This window comes from Triticum urartu, chromosome 3A (genome assembly GCF_056163025.1).
Source record: "Triticum urartu cultivar PI428250 chromosome 3A, HENAU_Tu73, whole genome shotgun sequence".
In the NCBI taxonomy this organism is placed as follows: Eukaryota; Viridiplantae; Streptophyta; class Magnoliopsida; order Poales; family Poaceae; genus Triticum; species Triticum urartu.
In genome coordinates, this window is record NC_141875.1 from 6,187,261 (window position 1) to 6,200,478 (window position 13,218).

The following is a 13,218-nucleotide window of genomic DNA, read 5'->3' on the forward strand; positions in this document are numbered from 1 at the left end:
CAACTCATGAATGTTCTATTTAATCCACCTAACATTGACATACATAAAGTTTCAAATATATCCCTATCGACTGGGATAATCTTCAACCGCAGAACGAATAAGGTCATTCCTAAGTCAGGACAATATGGCCCGATGCACAAGCTAATATCACATACTTTAAAGAAATATTACACAACGTTCGCGTCGCCACGTAGAAGCACAGTCCTTGGTAGTATATATAACATGATTTTTGATTTGTCTTGGTTAACACGGGAATTAAGACTAACTGCTGCCTGATTTTGGTTAACTTGTTTATTTTTTATACATGATTATCATAGTTTCCTTGGTCTTTCAGGAAAAAAAAGTTTCTTTTGGTGTGCTGATGTGGAAATTCTATCCCTAGTCTAGTGAACCAGTATGGCGTCACCGAGGTTAGGATTTATTCACTCGTTGCAGTGAGATTAAATATAGTGGTCTTGCTTTCTTGTGTTTTTTAAATACAATAATACACCTAACGCAACCACCACATTTACAAACTCACATAACGTCTATCAAATACTGTAGTCATGGAGCATAGAGATTAACGAAGCGACAGTTGACATATCACTATCGTTGGTAGATTGCGTACCATTAAAAGGATAATGGGTTGTATTGTGTTGATAACTTGACCAAGACCTTACAACAAAAAAAGCGGTGGGGTGGCACAAGCTTCCAATTGATCGATGGGCAACAAGATTCTTAAAATATTGGATGTTCTATTTGTCTTACATATGCATAGTACGATGGTCATAAGGTTCTAACAAGATTCTTAAAATATTGAGCGGGAGCAGACTTTGACCATATTGAAGTCCCATCCCCATGAGTGTAGAACCAGCTACCACTCTTTAACTTTTGATCTCTCTAAGAGTATATATATGTACTAATGAGCTCTTCCCAAGGCAAAGCAATCTGGCCTCTTGCACACTTCACACAATTATACACGATTAATTACAGTCATCAAGTAGCAGCACCACGTGAAGATGATTGGGAAGAAGATTATGAAGCGCTCTTCCTCTTCTTCTTCCATCGCACTAGCTGTGGCAATCATGGCCATCATATTCCTTTGCTGCTTCCTGCCATGCTCGGTGGCCATCCAAGGTAAGCATTAGCCTTTTCATTTAACGACAAGCAATTATTAGGACCAGCATGAATATGTTCAAGACCAAACTTCATGTAATATCTGCCTATTTGCATGGCGTTGCCGAGGATGATTGGTGGTTCTTGACATGTGTGTATGTATGTATGTATGTATGTATGCAGTTCATCCAGATGGAGACCATGAGGGAGTGGGTCCTCCATCACCAAAACCCGGGTCTCCGTGGAAGAAATTGCCGCCACCACACCGCAAGACCCTGCAGGCTGTTGCGAATGCCCCTCCATGCGTATGGCGCACCACCGATGCCATGACCACCTCTCCATAAAAGCATGTACAATCTTTTTTAAGGATAATAAGGGAAGGAAAACCCTCTCGCACTTTACCCTGTCAGTGTCTGTTAGTGTCTTATCATTTTGCTTGACTCTGCCATACAGTGTTAAAGGTCCTAGCTAGCGCCCGTTGCTAGTGACTGTTAGTGTCTGAGTGATTTTATGGAGTTGGGCTAGAACCGTGAGGGGGCTGGAGCCAATTCTGTTGAATTTCGAGTACGAATGAACTGTGAAAATAATGTTTGACTTGAGGATGAAAAATCCAGTCGAGAAAGCATACTCCTTTTAGTGCTACCAATCCCCGTAACATGGGCGGACATGATTCCGGGAGCGACAGTCAGTTTTCTAAGAAAGCAATGTGATCGCTACCAAAAAGTTAGACTAGCTAACATGGTCCGCACCATGGAGAGTTGTGTGCGTGTGTGTGTGTTTTGCGGGAAAGAGTTGAGTTTTGAGTGTTGACGACGACGGTGCTGACCATACATGAGCTAGTATTCATGCTCAGCCGATGCTTAGCCGATGCAGGCAGCAATCTCACACAGATCTAGCTAGTAAGTTTGGCATCAGTGAGGTTAGTATTAGTTCGACCATTGCCCATTATGATGGCCTTACTTCTAGGATTGTTTTCAAGAAACCTCCCGTAACTGACCTCCACACACTATGTCATAGCATCTACTATAGTCAAAGAGCATCAAAGAATGACAAAGTGACAATTGACACGACACTGAGTATCAGCAAAAGGATAATAGGTTTGACCGTGTTGATAGCTTGACCAAGATTTACAACAAAATATGCCACGTGGTGGCACAAGCTTACACATGGTCAATAGGTTGCAGGTGTTCAAAATATTGAAGGCTCTATCTTCTCCAACTAACATGGTCATAAGGTTCCACGTATGTCCCTATTGACCGGGAGTCCCGGAGTAGACTTTGACCATATCAAAGTCCCTGAGAACGAGAGCCTCATTGACAAATATTGAATGTAGAACCAACACTCATACCATTTCATCTATAGGTATATATATGGACAAAGGAGCTCATTCGCAAAGTAAGGCAATCTGGCCACTTGCATTGTCTACAAAATTACAAGGTTAATTATAGCCACCAAAAAAGCCTAACACCGACATACTTGGCAAGAAGATTATGGAGCGCTCCTGTTCTTCTTCGACCGCGGCAACTGTGGCAATCTTGCCTCTGATGTTCATATATTGCTCCTTGCCATGCTCGGTGGCCGTGCAAGGTAAGCATTAGATATTTCACTTGACAATAGGTAAGCATCAGGAGAAGAACGTACGTAATATTTTCTAGGCCAGGCTGCATGCAAGCTCTGGGTATATGCATGGAGTTACAGATGATGAGTAGTTAGTGATATGTGTATACATATCATTGCAGATCTTCCAGAAGGAGATCGTCCAGGAGTGGGTCCACCGGCGCCGATCCCTGGGTCAGGGCGCCACAGGTGCCCCGGGTGCGATCGCCCCACCATTCCGCCACCACCGCCGCACCGGAAGACCCTGCTGGTTGGTACAGCAAACACCCCGTAAAATTACCAATGGTCAAGTACGCATGCCGTTGAAGCTGTGGGCAGGAGCTGTCAATAAACCATGTCCTGAGTTTGGGCATGCAAGCTGATCAAAGTGAGATCATTGGAGGCCTTTCATTTTGAAAATCACTGAGCGGTCGATGCTATAGCCTAGCCAGCTTCTGCCTCCTGTCTTGTCGTATGATGGATGACCGTGCTATATATGTACTATTATGTGTAATTATTAGTTGTTCCAAGGCACCTTAAAAGGAATAAAAAAATAGTTTCTGATCTTTGCATGGAAAAAGAGACGATTGTGTTCTTATCTCCTTTTTTCTTTGATGGAAATATGGAAAATGTTCACTGTGTTGTAAAATTTGTTTGTCTGGCAGAAAAGATATATATTTTTTCTTAGATTTATAAAAAGGTGAATGATGCATGGATTAATATCAAACGATTGGGTCTCCAAATCAGGTGGGTACTAATATATTCTCAGACAATTAAGAATTAACAAAACCAAATTTACCTAAGATGCACCTTGCTGGCGATGCTCTTGTTCTTCCGAGTTGGTAGACGTTTTACACACCTAGCTCTTAAAATATTGAGGGCCTGTTCAGAGTCCCTCCGCTCCCGGAGCTGCAGTTGAAAATCACGGAGCGAGGAAACAAGTTCTTCACCGATCCTGGGATTTCGCGGAGCAACTCATGAATGTTCTATTTAATCCACCTAACATTGACATACATAAAGTTTCAAATATATCCCTATCGACTGGGATAATCTTCAACCGCAGAACGAATAAGGTCATTCCTAAGTCAGGACAATATGGCCCGATGCACAAGCTAATATCACATACTTTAAAGAAATATTACACAACGTTCGCGTCGCCACGTAGAAGCACAGTCCTTGGTAGTATATATAACATGATTTTTGATTTGTCTTGGTTAACACGGGCAATTAAGACTAACTCCCGCCTGATTTTGGTTAACTTGCTTACTTTTTATACATGATTATCATTGTTTCCTTGGTCTTTCAGGAAAAAAGAAAGAAAGTTTCTTTTGGTGTGCTGATGTGGAAATTCTATCCCTAGTCTAGTGAACCAGTTTGGCGTCACCGAGGTTAGGATTTATTCACTCGTTGCACTGAGATTAAATATAGTGGTCTTGCTTTCTTGTGTTTTTTAAAATACAGTAATACAGCTAACACAACCACCACATTTACAAACTCACATAACGTCTATCAAATACTGTAGTCATGGAGCATAGAGATTAACGAATCGACAGTTGACATATCACTATCGTTGGTAGATTGCCTACCATTAAAAGGATAATGGGTTGTATTGTGTTGATAACTTGACCAAGACCTTACAACAAAAAAAGCCGTGGGGTCCACAAGCTTCCAATTGATCGATGGTTAACAAGATTCTTAAAATATTGTATGTTCTATTTGTCTTACATACCATGGTCATAAGGTTCTAACAAGATTCTTAAAATATTGAGCGGGAGCAGACTTTGACCATATTGAAGTCATCCCCATGAGTGTTGAACCAGCTAGCACTCTTAACTTTTGATATCTCTAAGAGTATATATATGGACTAATGAGCTCTTCCCAAGGCAAAGCAATCTGGCCTCTTGTCACTTCACACAATTATACACGATTAATTACAATCATCAAGTAGCAGCACCACGTGAAGATGATTGCGAAGAAGATTATGAAGCGCTCTTCCTCTTCTTCTTCCATCTCACTAGCTATGGCAATCATGGCCATCATATTCCTTTGCTACTTCCTGCCATGCTCGGTGGCCATCCAAGGTAAGCATTAGCCTTTTCATTTAACGACAAGAAATTATTAGGACCAGTATGAATATGTTCAAGACCAAACTTCATGTAAGATCTGCCTATTTGCATGGAGTTACCGAGGATGATTGGTGGTTCTTGACATGTGTGTATGTATGTATGTATGCAGTTCATCCAGATGGAGACCATGAGGGAGTGGGCCCTCCATCACCAAAACCCGGGTCCCCGTGGAAGAAATTGCCGCCTCCGCACCACAAGACCCTGCAGGCTGTTGCGAATGCCCCTCCATGCGTATGGCACACCACCGATGCGATGACCACCTCTCCATAAAAGCATGTACAATCTTTTTTAAGGATAATAAGGGAAGGAAAACCCTCTCGCACTTAACTGTCAGTGTTAGTGTTTGAGTGATTTTATCATTTTGCTTGACTCTTCCATACAGTGTTAAAGGTCCTAGCTAGAGTCTAGCTAGCGCCCGTTGTTCAGATGGATGTATCGTTTATGGAGTTGGATAAGAACCGTGAGGGGGCTGGAACGAATTCTGTTGAATTTTGAGTGAGAATGAACTGTCAAAATAAAGTTTGACTTGAGAATGAAAAATCCAGTCGAGAAAGCATACTCCTTTTAGTGCTATCAATCCCCGGTAGCGAGAGTCGACTTCCTAAGAAAGCAATGTGATCGCTACCAAAATATTAGACTAGCTAACATGGTCCGTACCATGGAGAGTTGTGTGCATGTGTGTGTGTTTTGCGGGAAGGAGTTCAGTGTTGAGTGTTGACGACGACGGTGCTGACCGTATCGCCATGAGCTAGTACGAAATATCTGCAGACTGGACCAGACCATTAGAGCATCTCTAGCAGATCCCGTATATTGTCAATCCACAAAACTCATTTACAGTTTACGGAAAAAACGGTTTTGTGGGCCGGCGCGGGCGCCGGCCGAGCAGATCCTACATAGCGGAACTATAAAACAGAATATTCGCGGATATTTCGTTTTACACTTCCGCTATGCGGTGTCTGCTCCGCCGGCGTCCGCGCCGGCCCGCATATCAGATTCGGGTTTATCTGAATTTGACACATATGCACATATTAAGAATTACGAATTTGCAATATAAGAAAATATCAATATTACAATACAACAATCATCCAAAATACAATAATTATTTAAATCACCGAAACAAACTAAATAATACAATACAAAACTTGTGCCGAATACAGATCACACATGCATTAAATGAAAATGAATGGAAAATGGAATGCGTTACTACCCAACCCTTTGTCAATGGTGCTCAATGAGATCCTGATGAAGCGAAAAGTGATTGTTTGCATTTTCAATCTCCATGTAGGTCTGAAAAAAAGCTCTAATCCGGTTAGGGTCTCTAGCTAGTTTGACGCCGACGGTGCATAGGCTGCAGTACGTACACTGCGTGTAGAGCCTAGTAGCTAGTGTCGACCTTTGACTATCGTACGGGTGCATTGTAGCCCGTTTTTTAACCACCCCAAAATAAGTTCTTAAAAGTTTGATATTTTTTTGTTTTTACATGAATACGCATGCATGTGGCCTAAGTACCTGTGAAATTTCGTTAAAAAATAAACTGTATTGTATGCTGCGCAAAAAGGAAAAAGTTTCGGCCAAAAAACAACAAAAGCCAAGCCCCAAATTTGCATGACATTTGTCTTTTTTATCTCTCAAATGCAAGCACGTATATTGATGAAAATTTTCCCCGTTATACTGCACTGCTATATGTGCATGTGCACAAAAATTTAGAAAATTTTAAACCATAAAACCCTGTTTTTTGAACTTACAAAAAACGGGCTCCAATGCCCCCATGCTGAGATATCACTTTTGGGAACACAATAACACTTGATCATGTATGTCCATATTATTTTTCTAGGACGGATTTCAAACTTTAGTTTTATCTAGTGAAAGTTTCAAACTTTAGTGCCTTATTATTTTTCACTGGAAGGTGCAAACTTTATTCTTTTAAAGTTTTTTTAGGGCTACTTTATTCTTTTAAAGTGAAGTGGGCACATTTGCATGGTCTATACAGTGGGTTAGTTTAGCGGGCCATAGGCACTGGAGGCCTAAATAGCCCACCGCAGTGGGCACATTTGTATGGTCTATGCGGTGGGCTGGTTTAGCGGGCCATTGGCACTGGAGGCCTAAACATGAAGGATAGCCTTACCCGGAGGTTTCAGCCCAAGCATACTGGGTTGTAGGCTTATCTTGTAAATAAAACTACAAATCCTCAAATGTGGAAGAAGCCGGTGGCAGGTGTTGTTAAAATCAATGTAGATGTGGCATTCCATGCTGAAACACTGTTGTGAGCCACATGACCGGTAGCGCCTGATGATCATGGAGAGTTTAGCAACAACTTTTGGTATTTACCTCATATAAGCATTGTGCGTTCTCCAGAGATCACTCTAATTCGAAATGGATTTATTCTAGCTACGAATAGTGCTGGGGTGCAACCGACTGATTATTGAATCTAAAAGCACCTTTGCGGTTCAAGGTGTTAGCCAAGCTGATTTATATTTGGGTCCTGATGATCTTTCGACTATAGCGCCTGATGATCACGGGCAGTTGGCAGGTGATTTCACAAGTACGACAATTGTTGAATGCTCTAGAGAGGCTAATGAGGTAGCTAATAGTTTATCTAAACATGCTTCTAGTAGTAGATCTTCAACCTTTTGGGGTTCTTAGTTCCCTGACTTTATTTCTCCATTTCTTGTAAAGGTCCTGGCTATCATTTGAGGAATAAAGTCTGTTATTGTAAAAAAAATATCAACATAGTCCACTAAAAGAACAAAACTCAAATTCTCAAAATTTCTTTCATATATGTTCGGCTCACAAAAATTCACCAATCTGGCTAACTCATAAAACCCCACTGAGCGCATGCCCATGTGCACTGGGAGATGGGCCAGCCCAACGGCCGAAGTTCATGATGATGACAATTTTCCCTGTCAAAGTTTTCTGTAGTGGGGGTGCTTTTCTTATCTATGTTTCAGGGGTTGGGCAATTTCATTCATTTAAATATTTATTTTTTTATTATGTTATTTTTATTTTAATTTCTTCTATTTTTACCTCATTTACCGGACTTTACACTTTTTCCGTTTCTTTATACTTTTTGATATTTCTTATTCTTATTTTCTTTCATTTCCTGTTTTTCGTTCTGGTTCTATTTTAATGTATTCTTTATTATTCTTATTTTAAACGTGTTGATTTTATTTTATTTCACTAATTCTCCCTTTGCTTTTATTTTTGTATATATATATATATTTATTTATTTCAAATGAAATATAATCATTTTTGGTAAAATAAGATGATGTTATTATATTATAATAAGAGAATTGTGTCAAGTTGCGAGCCTTATCCAAGTCAGGTGCCATAAAAAGAATCGTATCATTGGCGTATTGCAATATAGAGAGGCCACCATCCACAAGGTGCGGCACTACTCCTACAATCTGACCTGTCTACTTGGCGCACATGATATTTTTCTACAAGTAACTTCCTTACCTTTTCTCTTTATCATCATCTTTCTACATCACCGAAATATTAATATGAATATGAAAATACTTAAATTAACACTGACATGTACTTTTTCGCAACAAAAAAACACTGACACGTACTACATGAAATGATCTGTTTTTTCTTCTTCTTCTTTTTTGTTTTGCAGGGACGGAAATGATCTGTTTCTCATAGAAAGTGGTTGCCAAATTTTCCCGCAGCGTCCATGTTGAAGACTGCAGCAAAGTTCCGCGTACTATTTGGATGTTTTGCCCCATGAGACTACAAGATTAGCTGTTTGAGAGTGTATACCTCATGTTACGTCATCGGGATGAGTGCAAATGGAACCTCCCATTATGAGTGCGACCTGCTGCTAGTGATATGTGTGACGACTTTGATTGTTGAAGTCGTTGTACAGGACTAGTCACAAACTTCATAGTGTTCTCTATGTATATATAAACAACCAAGGTTATTCTAAGGGAAGGCCAGCCCAAGTAGTTTAACACGCTTTCCCCAGTTAATTACATACATAGAAACAGCTCACACAGATTCTAACTGAGAAGAGGAGATCATGGAGCGTTCTTCCTCTGCTTCTTCTTCCTCCCTCTTAGGGACCATGGCCATCCTGGCAATCATATGCTGCTCCCTGCCATCCTCGGTGGCAATCCAAGGTAAGTCAGTATTTATTTATTTTGAACCGGGCAAGGTAAGTCAGTATTGGATTACTTTCTTTTTAGGGAGGACAAGAACTATCTACGAGCAGCAAAATGTTTGAGGCGCTGCCGGCTCCATATGCATGTTGTGGGTATGTACTATTAATTTATAATCCATGTGCATCTATGCAGTTCATATCAATGGAGACCGATCGGGAGTGACACCTCGGCCGCCGTGGCACCCGCCGGCGCCGTAGGGGAAGATCACCGGCAGGCTTTTGCAAACGTCCCTTGTTCATACAGAAGGAAACCGAGAAGGAGCGGGTCCTCCGTCGCCTACGTCGGAGCAGGCAGTTTTTTTGTTAAGTAGATTAACATTTGAACGACACGTCACACATTTTGAATACATGCAAAGGAACCCTTTTGGAATACACATGAACAAATTTTTAACACATGATGTAGCCTATAAAAAAGTTTTGAAAGACACAATAAACAAAATTTTAACAATATGTGTTGTTTCTAATAAGCAATGATCATTTTCTAATACATGATGAACATTTTTGTAAAAAAATAAGTAAAATAAAATTACTTGTACAAATATGTATTGTTGGAATAGTTATAATATATAAAAAATTAAATAAAATTACAAAGTTGTACAATTTTCTTTTCAGTAATACAAAAACTTAGATTTCCCTCAAGAAATACAAAACCTTATATTTGTGAGGCATATATAGAATATAAATCATACCTAGGATGTTTTTTGGCAACTGACTGTAGCCAACTCAACCAACAATGAAGTTGTAGTGGGTTGATCCAACATGCGCGAGAGAGACAAGCATCCGGTCGGTGATGTAGACGGATCCCTTTCGCACAAGCTGCGAGGTGGAGTCTGAACCAAACGAGCAACTAACTCAGTGGTACCCTTTGCAGAAGCCCCAAGGCTCATTTTTGGTGGGTTGGCAGCGCGTCACTTGGTGCGCGCTCGCCACCACGTGTCGCGTGCTGGGGTCTCCCGAAGAATTGTATTTTTTTAATTTTTCCGTACAAGTTTGAAATGGTTTTTTTAGGTTTTCCGGCTAATTAATTTTTGCCCTATTAGGTATTGGAAAATAAATTACAAAAATCGTGAAAAACATGTTTTATCAAAGATTTGCTTCTCGTGAAGGCACAAGTTTATTTCCATGAGAGGCATGACTCTGCCTCTCGGAAAGGAAAAAACACCTTTTTCTCTTCTGCGAAAGGCACATATTTGCTTCATGTGGAGGCACAGGTTTGTTCTGTGCCTCTCGGAGAAGTGACAAGAAAACATTTATCTTCTTCCACGAGTTGCGTAGATTTGCTTCTTATGGAGGTATAGGTCTGCTTTCACGAGAGGCGCGGCTATGCCTCTCGCTAAGGAAAAAAAACATGTTTTTCTCTTCTGCGAGAGGCACATATTTGCTTCTCGTGAAGGCACATGTTTGCACGTGCCAAGGAAAAGAGAAAAAAATGCATTCTTTTCTTCCGTGAGATGCACATATTTGCTACTAATGGAGGCATAGGTTTGCTTCCACGAGAAGCACAAATGTGCCTCTCGAAAAGAACAAAGATGTGTTTTTCTTTCTCGAGAGGCGCAAATTTACTCCTCGTGGAAACACATGTTTGATTTCGTGAGAAGCACACATGTCCCTCATGGAAAGGAAAAAAAAGTGAAGAAAATATTGTGCTTCCGGTTCGTGTTTTCCCCTCTTTTTCTTTTGAAAAAACGTGTTTTTTTCGTGAGAGCCACATATTTGCTCCTTTGGACGCACATGCTTTCTTCAGTGAGAGGCATCAGAAATGAAAAAAATTGGGGGAAAATCATGCTTCTGGTTTCATTTTTTGTTTATTTTTTCCAGAAGAAAGGTTCACCGAAACCTATTAACAAGGGATCTCGACGCAAAAAATCCAACAGTGAAAATGATTCTCTATTTGGACACATGATTTTAGGGATAAAATATTTTGAATAAACGAATATCAAAAAAAGGAAAGCTTCAAGATTGCGACAGCTGGCACACATGTAGTGTGTTACTTGTCACAAACTAGGGAAATGAGGTGACCTTCGCAAAGGTACCTCTTACCTTAATTAGTGATTCGTTGAACTAAGAATGGGATCTTTAAGTGGGCCACGCACAAGCGTAGGAGGCAAGAAAAGGTATGATGGCCTCACGCTGAGATTTTAGGCCAAGTCCATCGCAGAATCACTAATTAAGGAGTACCCTTTGCAATGGTCACTCCCGTCTCCTAGGTTGCGACAAGTGGCACATTGCATGTGCACCACTTGTTGACACTTGGGAGTTAGTCCTTTTTTCATAGATTCGTTTATTCAAAATATTTTATCTCTTAACCCGTGCGTCTAAATATATATCGATCCGTTTTTCCATTGAATTCCTTGCGCCGAGACCTTCGAAACTATATCTCATGTTGAAATGTTTCTCCAATTTTTTTTCACAAAAAGGACAAAAGGCACAGCTGTGCTCTCGCGAAAGCAAAGCTATGCCCACAAGAGAATCAAATTTGTGCCTCTCACAAATAAAAGAACATATTCTTTTCAAGAGGCCTGACTGGGTCTCTCGCGGAAGAAAATCGGTGGCTACACCAGAAGTAAATATGTGCCTCTTGCAGAAGAGAAAAAAGGAAAACAGGTTGTTTTTCTTTTTCGGAGAGGCACAACTCATGGACGAAAATATGTGCCTATATGAGCAGTAAATCTATGCCTCTGCGGAAGAAAGAAAAGAAATTACATCTTTTTTCTTTTCCGTGAGGCAGAGCTGTGCTTCTCACGTTAGCAAATCTGTGTCTGCATGTGTACCAGAACCAAAAATGCTAGACATACAAAGATTTACAAGCTTTTACAAGCTCTTTCCATCTAACAACCAATCACAAACCTCTCCCCCTGATTTTCAGGGGGTGGGCCGTCCCGCTCACTTGTTGACCAATAAAAACTAACCCACCTGTAAAAGCCTGTAAACTGTTTGTACGTGTAGTATTGCCGGTACCAGAACTATATCAGTCGTGGAAGCAAAAAATAATGCATTTTTTCTTTAGCGAGTGTGCCTGTTGCGGAAGCAAATTTGTGCCCCCATGACAAGTAAATATGTGCCTCACGCAAGCAAAAAAGAGAAAATGTGCTTTGCCCGTTTTCGAGAGGCATAATTACGCCTCTCGCGGGAGAAAATTTGTTTATGGACAAGAAGTAAATCCATGCCTCCCGTGTAAGGAAAAATGTGTTTTTTCCTGGAAATTTTTTGTCCAAAAACCTAGAAAAAATTGGGCAAAAACAAAAAATCGAAAAAAATCATCTAAAACCCGAAAACGCATATACAAAAAAAAATCCTGATGAAACGCCCATCATGCGACACATGGCGGTGGCTGAGAGCATGCAAGTGGCACAATCTCAGCCCACCAAAAGTGACAATGGCGGAAGCCCTGGAACGAGTACTACTCAGCTAGTTGTTCCGAGGCTATTGAGGTGTTGGCATATCTTTTAACAAAAACTACATACATTCTCAAAATTGATTCCGCATTTATTCAGGTGGTAGAATTTCTGGCCTAGGTAGCTTATTTCTGGTGCAATACATAGTGCTTGCCCACGTGCGCTATGACCTCGACCGGCACAATAGTGAGAGTGGGGTGATTTTTTCTGACGGTTCTCCTTGTCCGGTTGTCTAGGGTGGGTAGTTTCTTTCCCTAGTTTACCTCTATATTTCTCTTCTGATTTTTATTTCTAGATTTCAATTTTATTTACTTTCCTTTCTCTTTCCTCTTTTTCTCTTTTTCTTTCGCATATAAGATTTCTTTTTTTTTGTATTCTTCCAGTTCTTATTTTCTACTCCCTCCGTCCCAAAATTCTTGTCTTAGATCCGTACCTAGACAAATCTAAGACAAGAATTTTAGGACGGAGGGAGTATTTAGTTTTTTTAGTGCCCATTCTATTTTTAGTTTCGCATATATTCCCGTTTTACATTTAGTACATGTATTCATATTGGGAGAATAAATGATGTTTTCTATATTATTAAATATTTTATGCATGAATGTTTTATGAATACAAGTTGAACAGTTTAAAATACACATTGAATTTTTTATTAAATGAAAAACATTTATAAGTAAATTGAATATATTTTAATATACATTGAAATGTTGATTTTATTTTAATATGCGAGAGAGATTTCTCTAAATGATATGAAACATTTTTTAATTAGCAATCAACGTTTTAACCAAAATATTTTTGAAACATTAATTTTGAATATTTTTGTTTACTTTTTTTTAGATATGCAAGATCA

General features: G+C 40.0%; 2 long non-coding RNA genes across 3 annotated transcripts; both read left to right on the forward strand.

Annotated features, from left to right (window-relative positions):
• The first annotated feature begins 902 nt into the window (after positions 1 to 902).
• LOC125547514 (uncharacterized) lies at positions 903 to 3,257 on the forward strand. 2 transcript variants are annotated; one of them, XR_015599474.1, is made up of 3 exons: positions 903 to 1,116; positions 1,279 to 2,712; positions 2,835 to 3,257. It is a non-coding gene; the product is annotated as an uncharacterized LOC125547514 (long non-coding RNA). The 2 variants fall into 2 exon arrangements; XR_007300693.1 differs by having other exon boundaries at positions 1,279 to 2,682.
• Positions 3,258 to 4,499: 1,242 nt separating this feature from the next.
• Positions 4,500 to 5,375, forward strand: LOC125547515 (uncharacterized). The gene is made up of 2 exons (XR_007300694.2): positions 4,500 to 4,772; positions 4,927 to 5,375. It is a non-coding gene; the product is annotated as an uncharacterized LOC125547515 (long non-coding RNA).
• Positions 5,376 to 13,218: the final 7,843 nt, after the last annotated feature.